Below are 9,235 nucleotides of genomic sequence, written 5' to 3' on the forward strand. Positions count from 1 at the left end.
ACTCCAGTGCATTTTAGCCCACTTCAGACCTCTCAATACCAGTTTAGCCCAGGACAGCCCTCTTTTATAGCAAAGTTATTTTCTCAGCATCATTTAACAGTTACCACAGAGACACTTCTTTCATGAACGCAAAATTAAAAGAAGCTTTACGGAGGCATAACATACTCCACAACAGACCTTATGTAAAGTGCTTGTCTTTAAATATTTCATAGAAAAAATAGAGAGTGGGCACATTCGTTATGTCATCTTTAAAATCTGTACAACAAGTACCTTAAGAAAAATGCATACACACATCACAAACACCCCTTCTATTGCAGACCACGATGGATTCTTCCCTCTGTTTTCTCCTTCCATGGCAAACAAAGGTTGATCACGATGAAATGGTGGCAGTTGACATCCACTTGGGAGAAGGAAAAAATACCCCAAAACCAAATTCTTTACCATCCAGTTCAATCTAAAATAAAATAGGAACTAACAGAATAGATACTGAGAAGCACTGATGATGATGAAAATCACTGTGAATTATGGCAAGTGCACATCAGGGATCTAATTGCAGTCAACTGCAACTATCAAATCACAGCTTCCTGGGTTAACAGCCTCCTTCTTTCCTTCATGAGCTAGAGGAGAAGCTTGAGGCCCCTGCATGGTTTGGGCCTGGAGCAAGCATTCCTGCTTCCTCTCAGCTTCCTGACATCTTGCAGCCTATTAATAGCATCCTGCAGCTCAGCCACCTGCTGCAGGAGGACCTCCACCAGGGAGCATCAAGCGCAGCCCTTCCCCTTGTGCAGGAATAAAGAGGAACTTAAAAATAATACCAGTCTCTCCAATTAGTAGCTGAGTGAGTTCAAACACTTATAATGACTTTATAGACAAAGAGTATAAAGAAGGTTTTCTTTATTTATATGGAACATCAACTGCTACTTAGCTATTTAAATTTAAAGAGAAGTTTTAGTGTACTTAAATTCCCTGATATAATCACTTAGAAATACACTGACAGTAAACACCTATTAAAAAAAAATAATAAAAGCAACTGCCTTTCATTGATTCTTGTACCAGCAGTGGTGTGGTCAGCAGGACCAGGAAAGTGCCTGTACTTGGCACTACTGATGCTGCACCACAAGTCCTGTGTTCAGTTCGGAGCCCCTGACAATGAGAGAGATATGGAGGTGCTGTAACATGGCTAAAGAAAGGCAGTGAAGCTGATGAAGTATCTAGAGCACAAGTCTTATGAAGAGCTGCTAAGGGAACTGGACTTGTTTAGCCTGGCGAAAAGGGAGCTCAGGGGAGACCTTACCAGTCTCTACAACTACCTGGAAGGAGGTTGTAGTGAGGTGGGTGTCAGTTTCTTGTCCCAGGTAACAGGTGATTAGACAAGAGGAAATGGCCTCAAGTTGCACCAGGGAAGACTTAGACTGGATATTACGAAACAAGTTATTCACCAAAAGGGTTATCAAGCATTGGAACAGGCTGCCTGGCAAAGGGATTGAGTCACAATCCTTGGAGGTATTAAAAGGTGTGTAGATGTGGCACTTAAAAGACAAGGCTTAGTGGTGGACTTGGCAGGGTTAGGTTTTCAGATGGACTTGATCTTACATGTCTTCTCCAACCTATATGCTTCCATGATTCTGTGATTCTCTGTCTTCTTCTTCATACCATCATGCAGTCTATAACAATTGTACAGGCAATGACAGAATATTGAAGCATCAGACAGCAATAACAGAAAACACAAAGTAGTTACTTTGCCTAAGAGGAAGTAATCCATTTTGAAGGTCATTTGTCTTTATATATTTATAATATGCACATTCTATTACATACAAGGGTTTCAAAGATTACCTAATATGGAGAGAGCATATTACTTTTCTGTGCAGTGTGTTAAATGATAAATTGCTCCAGTGTTGACACAACACATAAATACACAGTATCCATCAATAAATAAATCTGAAAAGAGCTGTATGTAAAAGCTGTGACAAAAGAGTTTTAGGAATAGTCATTTTACTTCTCCAATGATTAATATTGTGCTGTTACTACAGGAACATAAACATGTTGGTCTCTGTAGATACACAACACAATGCAGATTGTAATTCTACTTGTAGAATACCGAGTGATAAATCTTTATTGAAATGAACAGGAATACTTACATGAAAGACTCACATGAAGGTTAACAAAGGTCATTGTTCTGAACTCTGTGATCAAATGTATCTTTGGGAAGGGATGACCAAAGTCACTGCTATCAGCAATATCAAGGTTCTTTACATTCTCTTCAGCTATCAACTCAGTTAATTATCAGTAGTTCAATATTACTATGAGTCGCCTGTTAGAGAATACTGTTATCAACCTATCAGGCACAGAAAGAGAAATCTTTAACTCATTCTGAAGAGTCTAAGTTGATATTAACTCTAGTGACACTCAAAGCAATGACTTTCTCTTTCCCCGTCTGGTTTGCCTAAGTGCTTGAACCAGATCCGTCACTGTAACCAAAAAGTAAACAGAGAAGGGGACAGAAATAAGTGAACCTAGTTTTGGCACCTTCTGGTTATGAGTTATGTTGTTTGCCCCGAGTAGCCAAGACCTTTAGGCATGTTAATCATATCTGCTCAAATTCATTGCTTAGTATAATAAGGTGACAAGTACTGTGACCAAGACAAGGGCAGAAGATGGTTAGTATCTAAACTTTATCAAAGTCTTTGATACTGCCTCCTTATCACCAAATTGGTGACATTCAAGCTAGGTAAATGGACAATAAGGTATGCTGAAAATTGTCTGGACTGCCAGGCTCCAAGTGCCGGGTACAGCCTGTTCAGTTGGCAGCCAGTAACAAATGGCTTCCCTCAGGGATCTGTTTAATGTCTTCATCACCAACCTGGACGACTACAGAGGGCATTCTGAGTAAGCATGTGGATGACCACAAATTAGGGGGAGTGGCCAATTCATTGGAGCTCAGGGCTGCTATTTAGTGGCACACAGGGAGGCTGGAAAAACAAGATGACAAGAACCTTAAGGTTCAACAAAAGCAAAGGCATCTAGAATTTCGTAAATCCATTCAAAAATATGACCAATGACTGACAGGGAAGTAGCATTGCAGAAAAAAAGTTGGGTATCCCGATAGATGTAAAGTTGAATATGAGTAAGAAAGACACACCCTTGCAGCAGAGAAAGCTAGATACATTCCTGGCTGTTAACAAAAGTGTCGCTAGAAGTTTGAAGGAAGGTTTTCCTCCCCCCTCTCTTTGGCACTTCTGAGAGCTGCTTTGGGCTTTGAAATACAAGACATACTGGAATAAGTTCAGTTTAGAGCCATCATGATGGTCAGGGAGACAACTACCTTGTAGGACAATGTAAAACCAACAGACGTTAACTCTTCCTGGAGATGCACAGCAAGCAATAGGACAAGACGTACAAAGCAACAGACTTCTTTTTTTTAAATCATTTTTTAAAAAAATGGTCAAATACTGCAACAGGCACACAGAAGGACGGAATCTCTGTTCTTGAAGGTGTTCAAAACTGAGCCGAACAAATTTTCTAAGCAACCTGATTTGATTAGATCTGCTTTGAGCAAGGGGACCTGTGGATTAGATTTGTAACATATTTTATCTTGTAATTGATTCTGCACACACTGGAACCCTTCACAGAATCTCAGCCCGTAACTATCACATTTGGTTGCTTTCCTTAAATAGCTTGTGATTTCAGACTATAAGTTTTATCTGCTTAGGGAGAGCAGGCAATTGGAACAGAGGCATTAAACTCTATCAAGGACTCCCAGAACTCTAGCTTCAAACCAGGGTAGTTCCAAAATGAAATCCAAATCATACAGACTTAAATGAAAACTAGAAAAATGATATTTCATTTTATAGGGTGACAACTTCATTACCAGATCTGTTGATAGCCTCCTAAATGGTTTGGTTTTCTTTTCCAGTTTCAAAGCCTACCAAATTAATGTGAAATGATACCAAGTCCAGTAATTCTCTGCATAAGAAAGATACCAAGTCTGAATCTAAGGAATGACCTGATCTGAGTTATGAATTTATAAAACACAGTGAAGGAATTTTATAGTGAAAGAGTGTGATTATAGTAGAAAGTAAAGGATTGCTGCCAGAGAAACAGAGATAAGCAGGGATGGTGTTGCTATAGCAACAGGATGACATCAGGGTTTTCCTATTCAGTGCACTGGGTGATAATGAAGTATCAAACCAGCAGCTTCTCTATCTGCTTGCTCCCCAGAGGTGGGCAGGGCCCCATTTTTGTTTGATTGTTTCACACTTCAGAGGTGTCTAATTAGGAGGTTTACAGGTTTCTTGACATCTGTGTTAAGATTCTTTAATGCCTCGTTCTTCTGTGGGAGTCTAAGGAGAGACACATTCACTTGAAAACAAAAGAAGAGCCCTTTCTCTGTCCCTCAGGAGCAAAGCATTCTAAAGAGAATAAGATTCAAGGAAAAAATGGGAACATGGTTCATCACACAGCACTATGCCTCTCAGGCATCATCAGGCCACAGCTGACCAGCCAGCTGCAAAATGAAATTTAGTGGAGGATAAAATAAATGAGGTTATTGCTTCTGCCAAATTAATGCTTATTTTTAAGCTTCTACATTTTCCAGGGAAATGGTGTCTCCCTGGACCACCTTGCAACATAGTGTAGACTGCTTTAAAGACATTTACATTTCTTTAACCTTGAAACACATCTATGTTAGATTAATGAGATCCTCTTGGTAGAGGAGAGGGTAACTAGAAAAGGATAGGTGATAATACAGAGGAGGAACAAGAAAAAACTTAATAAAACCCTACTGATAAGGTGTATAGAAAAACATCCATTATTTGCATTGCAAATAATAAACACAACCCCAGCTAGGGGCTTATATTAGTTTTGTCTGTATCAAGCACTGAAGAAGATGTAGTTTCATAGCTATTGCAAAGAAATCCACAGGGTGACTTGACATTTGCTCTACAAAAGGCAATACTGAACCTTTAATAAAAACCCAAACTTTTGATCCACCTAACCCTAAGAGATCACTCCTATTTAGTAAGTATACAATAATAATCAAGGTCTGGATTTAACACATTGATAAGTTGAGAATTTTGTTAAATGAAATGTTTGAGTGGCTGCATCTCTGACTACTCTGCAGTAGTGGTCTACCTGAGCTAGCTTTAAACTGGGTTGCTTAGACAGCAGAAGCAATTTAGCCACAGATCAGACAAGTCAGTGCAAGCTGTAAAATTTCTCAAGCAGCTGAATAAATAGCTCACAGTGAGTTTCTGGCTGCAAAATTTAGAGCGAAGACAGACAGATGGACAAACAGGTAAGATTTACACTTTAAGCACCCACAAGGCAGCTAGCCTGGGCAGACCTGCTTTACATTGTAGTCACAGGAATATCTCCATCACAAATACACAAGTAAGAGAGAGTCCAGGCATGAAAAATTTATATTTTGACAGGATGCAAAAAACAGAAAATCTCATGCAAGCGAAGCAAAGTTCTTGGTAAAATGAGGCACAAGATAAAGGTTTCCTAATGCTAACACTATCCCCTGTTATTTAGGATTCCCTGTTATTATTTTTGTGATAATACCTGTTATTATGTGAACTTTGGAAATTTTTGGTATGTTTGATTTATTTGAAGGCATATAAATTAAACTGAATTTGCATGAATTGTTTGCCGCAGAATGGACTCAGACATCAATATGATCAGGCCAAAAGCTGTTTATTACAAAGTATCAATTCCTTATATATTGTTGCTTACACTTGCTCACAATGATTTGGCACATTATGATTGGATATATGTCCTTAAAACCCCTAGTAACTAACATTTAATTGGTCAGGCACATTTATGAGAACTTGACCCTGAAAGCTTGCCAACAGTCCACAGTTCTCATAACTCTGTGTATTCCAGCTTATCTTGCTTGCTTAAGTTTCCTCGGGCCCCTCACAGCCTTGCTGTATCTTTTGGAATTATTCAGAGTTCATGTACCAAATATCCATTCTCCTGTGAGAGCACTGTCTCCACCATGTTGGTATTTGAAACAGCCAAGAGGGAAGAAGGAATGGTACAGAAGGAAAAGTATCCAACAAGTTTTGACTTCTGACCTTTGATCTCACAGAGTCCCTGGTGAGGAAGTGATTACCTGTAGCCAGAATTGAATTTCATTCTCAATCCAAAGGTAACAGTCCCAGTGGATGTGACCTGAATATCTAATGAGAAGTCCATCTGTTAAGACATTGCATTGTGGCAGAAATGCTATCTTGGGACAAGACCCTCCTTGGATCTGAGTACCCTCTGACAAGAGTGTTTTGCGATTTCAAGTGTGTAATAAAGGCAGAATTATTATCTTCCACATAAAAGCACAAACAAGGACAAAAGGGCTTTGCAATGTAGAAAGTCTAAAGCAATACAACCAAGGCAGTGTCAATTTCAGACAAACTCATCCCAAATTCACTCCTCAACATGCTTGTGTCTTTAAGAACAGACATTAACAGTGGGTTTAAGGAGCAAGAAAAGAAGGAGCGGTACCCCTATTTGTGAGGTTTCAGTATTTCAAATACAATTTGGAAAGACTCTTTGTCTAGCTTAGCAGAGATATACTCAATACTAGGGTTGGCCATAAACCAATTAGAAGTGCACACTGCTTATCAAGTGCTGGTCTGTAAACATCAAAGCAGCATGGTGTGCTAATACAGACATATATAGCCGCAGTAGATACATTTCTTGAGCTGCATTTAAGATCTGTTAATGGTGGGTTTGGATTGCTCTATACTTCAGTTCCTAAGCACAAGAGCACAGGGACAGATCTTCAATATTATATGTCTGTCTTTATAGGATATTGGAAGAATTTTATCATGTCACAGGTATTTAGCAATAAAGTAAGATATTCCTCCTTCCCCCACACCCCTTTTAACACATCTTTGCTGGTACCATGCAGTCCACACTGCCAAAACCTGGGTCCTGCCAGCAGACACTAGCAAGCAACAATGCAATTTCTTAAGTTTAAAGGCCACGCTAAATCCTTAGCCTTTACACTAATGAATTCTGCAAAGTGTGGCCTTCTAGGCAGCAGCAATTTCAGATACACAAAAAAAAAAAAAATTATGAAACTAAACCATACAAATCAGTATTGCAAAGCTTAATCACGTTAATTTTTGGAAAATCAAGTTAGCTTTTTAATGCCATTTTATAACAGGAAACTTCTCCCGGTATATCTGAGAAGTGCCCGTAACAGAAGCTTGGATGTAGATGGGGGCTGGGTTAAGATTTTCTAGGTCACTGAAGTCTTTTAAAGCAAAAGTATCAGAAATGCAGCCGCCTCCAGGATGGCAATCCTTTCTCACACTTTACCTTGTTTGCAAATTAACATGTGATGAACCACAGATCTAAACATGCCTTCTTTGCAGAAAACACAAACTGCAAAATGTTTTGTCTTGGGATACAAAGACTTACATAGAATAGCTTTGTCCCCCTACCTCCCCACACAGTGAAAATCATCTCACTGCAATTCTGTCACCACCTTTACACAAAGCTGCCCCCTTAGTAAAATAAAATCACTGATTTTATTATCTAAAAGATTCATAATAAATATAACTACTTCCATGGGAAACTACGCTGAAGATGATTTTTGTGTAATCCCTTATGTGTTGCAGACCAAGGAATTTATTCACTAGCTTGTGAAAAGATGAGAATGAGCAGGGAGAAAGGATGCCTCAGGGCTGAGTGGCAGGGGAGAAAGGATGCAATTAGTGGAGTTTTAGAGGGATTTTACATCAACATAACTCACCTAGAACAGCATTTTTCTCAGGATGGTGTTCTCACACAATTCTGAATATCCACTATTATGCAAAGCAGATATTACTACCAAAAAACATACTGAAATTTATGGTCTACTCTAAATGCCCATGAAATCATGTGGAGTCTTTCAGAGATATCAAAAAACTTTTGGTCAGGGCCATACAGAGTTTCTTTATTTTGCGAAACGGGTGACGCAGCAATTTAGAGAAGAGGAAGCCTGGTATTCCCCACCTGCAAACCTGCTCTATCTAATTAACACAACTCTAATTAGGATTATTATCAAGAGTAACTGAAGCAATAAAACATGACTCCAGTACAATTCCCTTTGGAAAGGGAAAGGCAGGCAAGTCACAACACAGTTAAAACAAATTTATTTCAGTTACCTCTAACATTTGACATCAGTTGCATAAGTGCACATTTGTCTTGTGCCATGACATCTTGAATTTTTCATTGAAACAAAACACGATGGAGGTCATCTGAAAACAAAAGTTTCAAAGACAATTTTCCATTGAACAATATCATAATTTTTGACAGTAACGAGCACAGAAATGGAAACACTAATTTTCTACAAGAAAAAATATTTTTGGAAGTTAGTAAATGAGATATGTTTCATGCAGGGTAGTAGTCATGTTAAAACATCACCCTTTTTAACTGATGAAAAGCAGTAAAATCAAAGAAGACATTTCATTAACAGAGGAAGTACAGCTATAACGTTTCTTTTGTAATTTCTTAAAATAGTTCATATATATATCCATACAAAACCACATTCAAATACAACCTATAGAGAAACATAAATACTTACTCAATAGACTCACACAGAAAAGCCCAATAACATTCTGTGATACTCAATCATGTTTCTTTCTGCATAGGTATGAGAAGTATTTTTACTGGTTATCTCTGAAAAAATCATTATACAGTATTTCTCTTGCACTGAATACACACATATTCCAATATTTCCTTTCTAATAGAAGGATTATTTTTTTTCCCTGATGAGAAACTCATTTAATCTTTGTTAGTCTGTCATAGCCCAGCTGGTAACTCAGAACCACTCAGCCGCTCACTCACTCTCTGTAAGCGGCGAGGAGAAGCAGACAGGCCAACCCAATATGGGTGATAAGCAACTTCTACTTTATTTGTGACGCAGTTCACACATATATAGGAGTGGTATTCAGCCACTCCTTCTTGGCACAACAGTATTGGTTAGCCCCCCACAGCTTCCTCCACATTCTCCTCCCATGTCCAGTCTCCGGCTACCTGTGGGGGCCACCCCCTGCCTTGCTTGCACAGTCCTCCAGAACTCTATGGTCCTGCTCTTAGAGTCATTCTGCAACAATTCCCCCCTTTTTCTTTGTGCAAGCAAGGCATTATGGGTTATTCTGTTCACCTGTTTTATCACACAACTATAAGCAAGTCTAATAGCTACGATGATTAACCTAATAATGATACATAAGTGCAATACTTTTAA

General features: G+C 38.8%; 1 long non-coding RNA gene across 1 annotated transcript; it reads right to left on the minus strand.

The window, feature by feature from the left end:
- Positions 1-1,342: 1,342 nt before the first annotated feature.
- LOC130595452 (uncharacterized) lies at positions 1,343-7,895 on the minus strand. The gene is made up of 3 exons (XR_008971322.1): positions 7,760-7,895; positions 2,139-2,227; positions 1,343-1,664 (listed from the first exon to the last, which is right to left on the minus strand). It is a non-coding gene; the product is annotated as an uncharacterized LOC130595452 (long non-coding RNA).
- Between the last annotated feature and the right edge of the window lie 1,340 nt (positions 7,896-9,235).

The sequence above is a fragment of the Pezoporus wallicus genome, unplaced genomic scaffold (assembly GCF_028554395.1).
Source record: "Pezoporus wallicus isolate ANWC-B61680 ecotype Strahan unplaced genomic scaffold, APGP_CSIRO_Pwel_v1 contig_2393, whole genome shotgun sequence".
NCBI classification, from domain to species: domain Eukaryota; kingdom Metazoa; phylum Chordata; class Aves; order Psittaciformes; family Psittacidae; genus Pezoporus; species Pezoporus wallicus.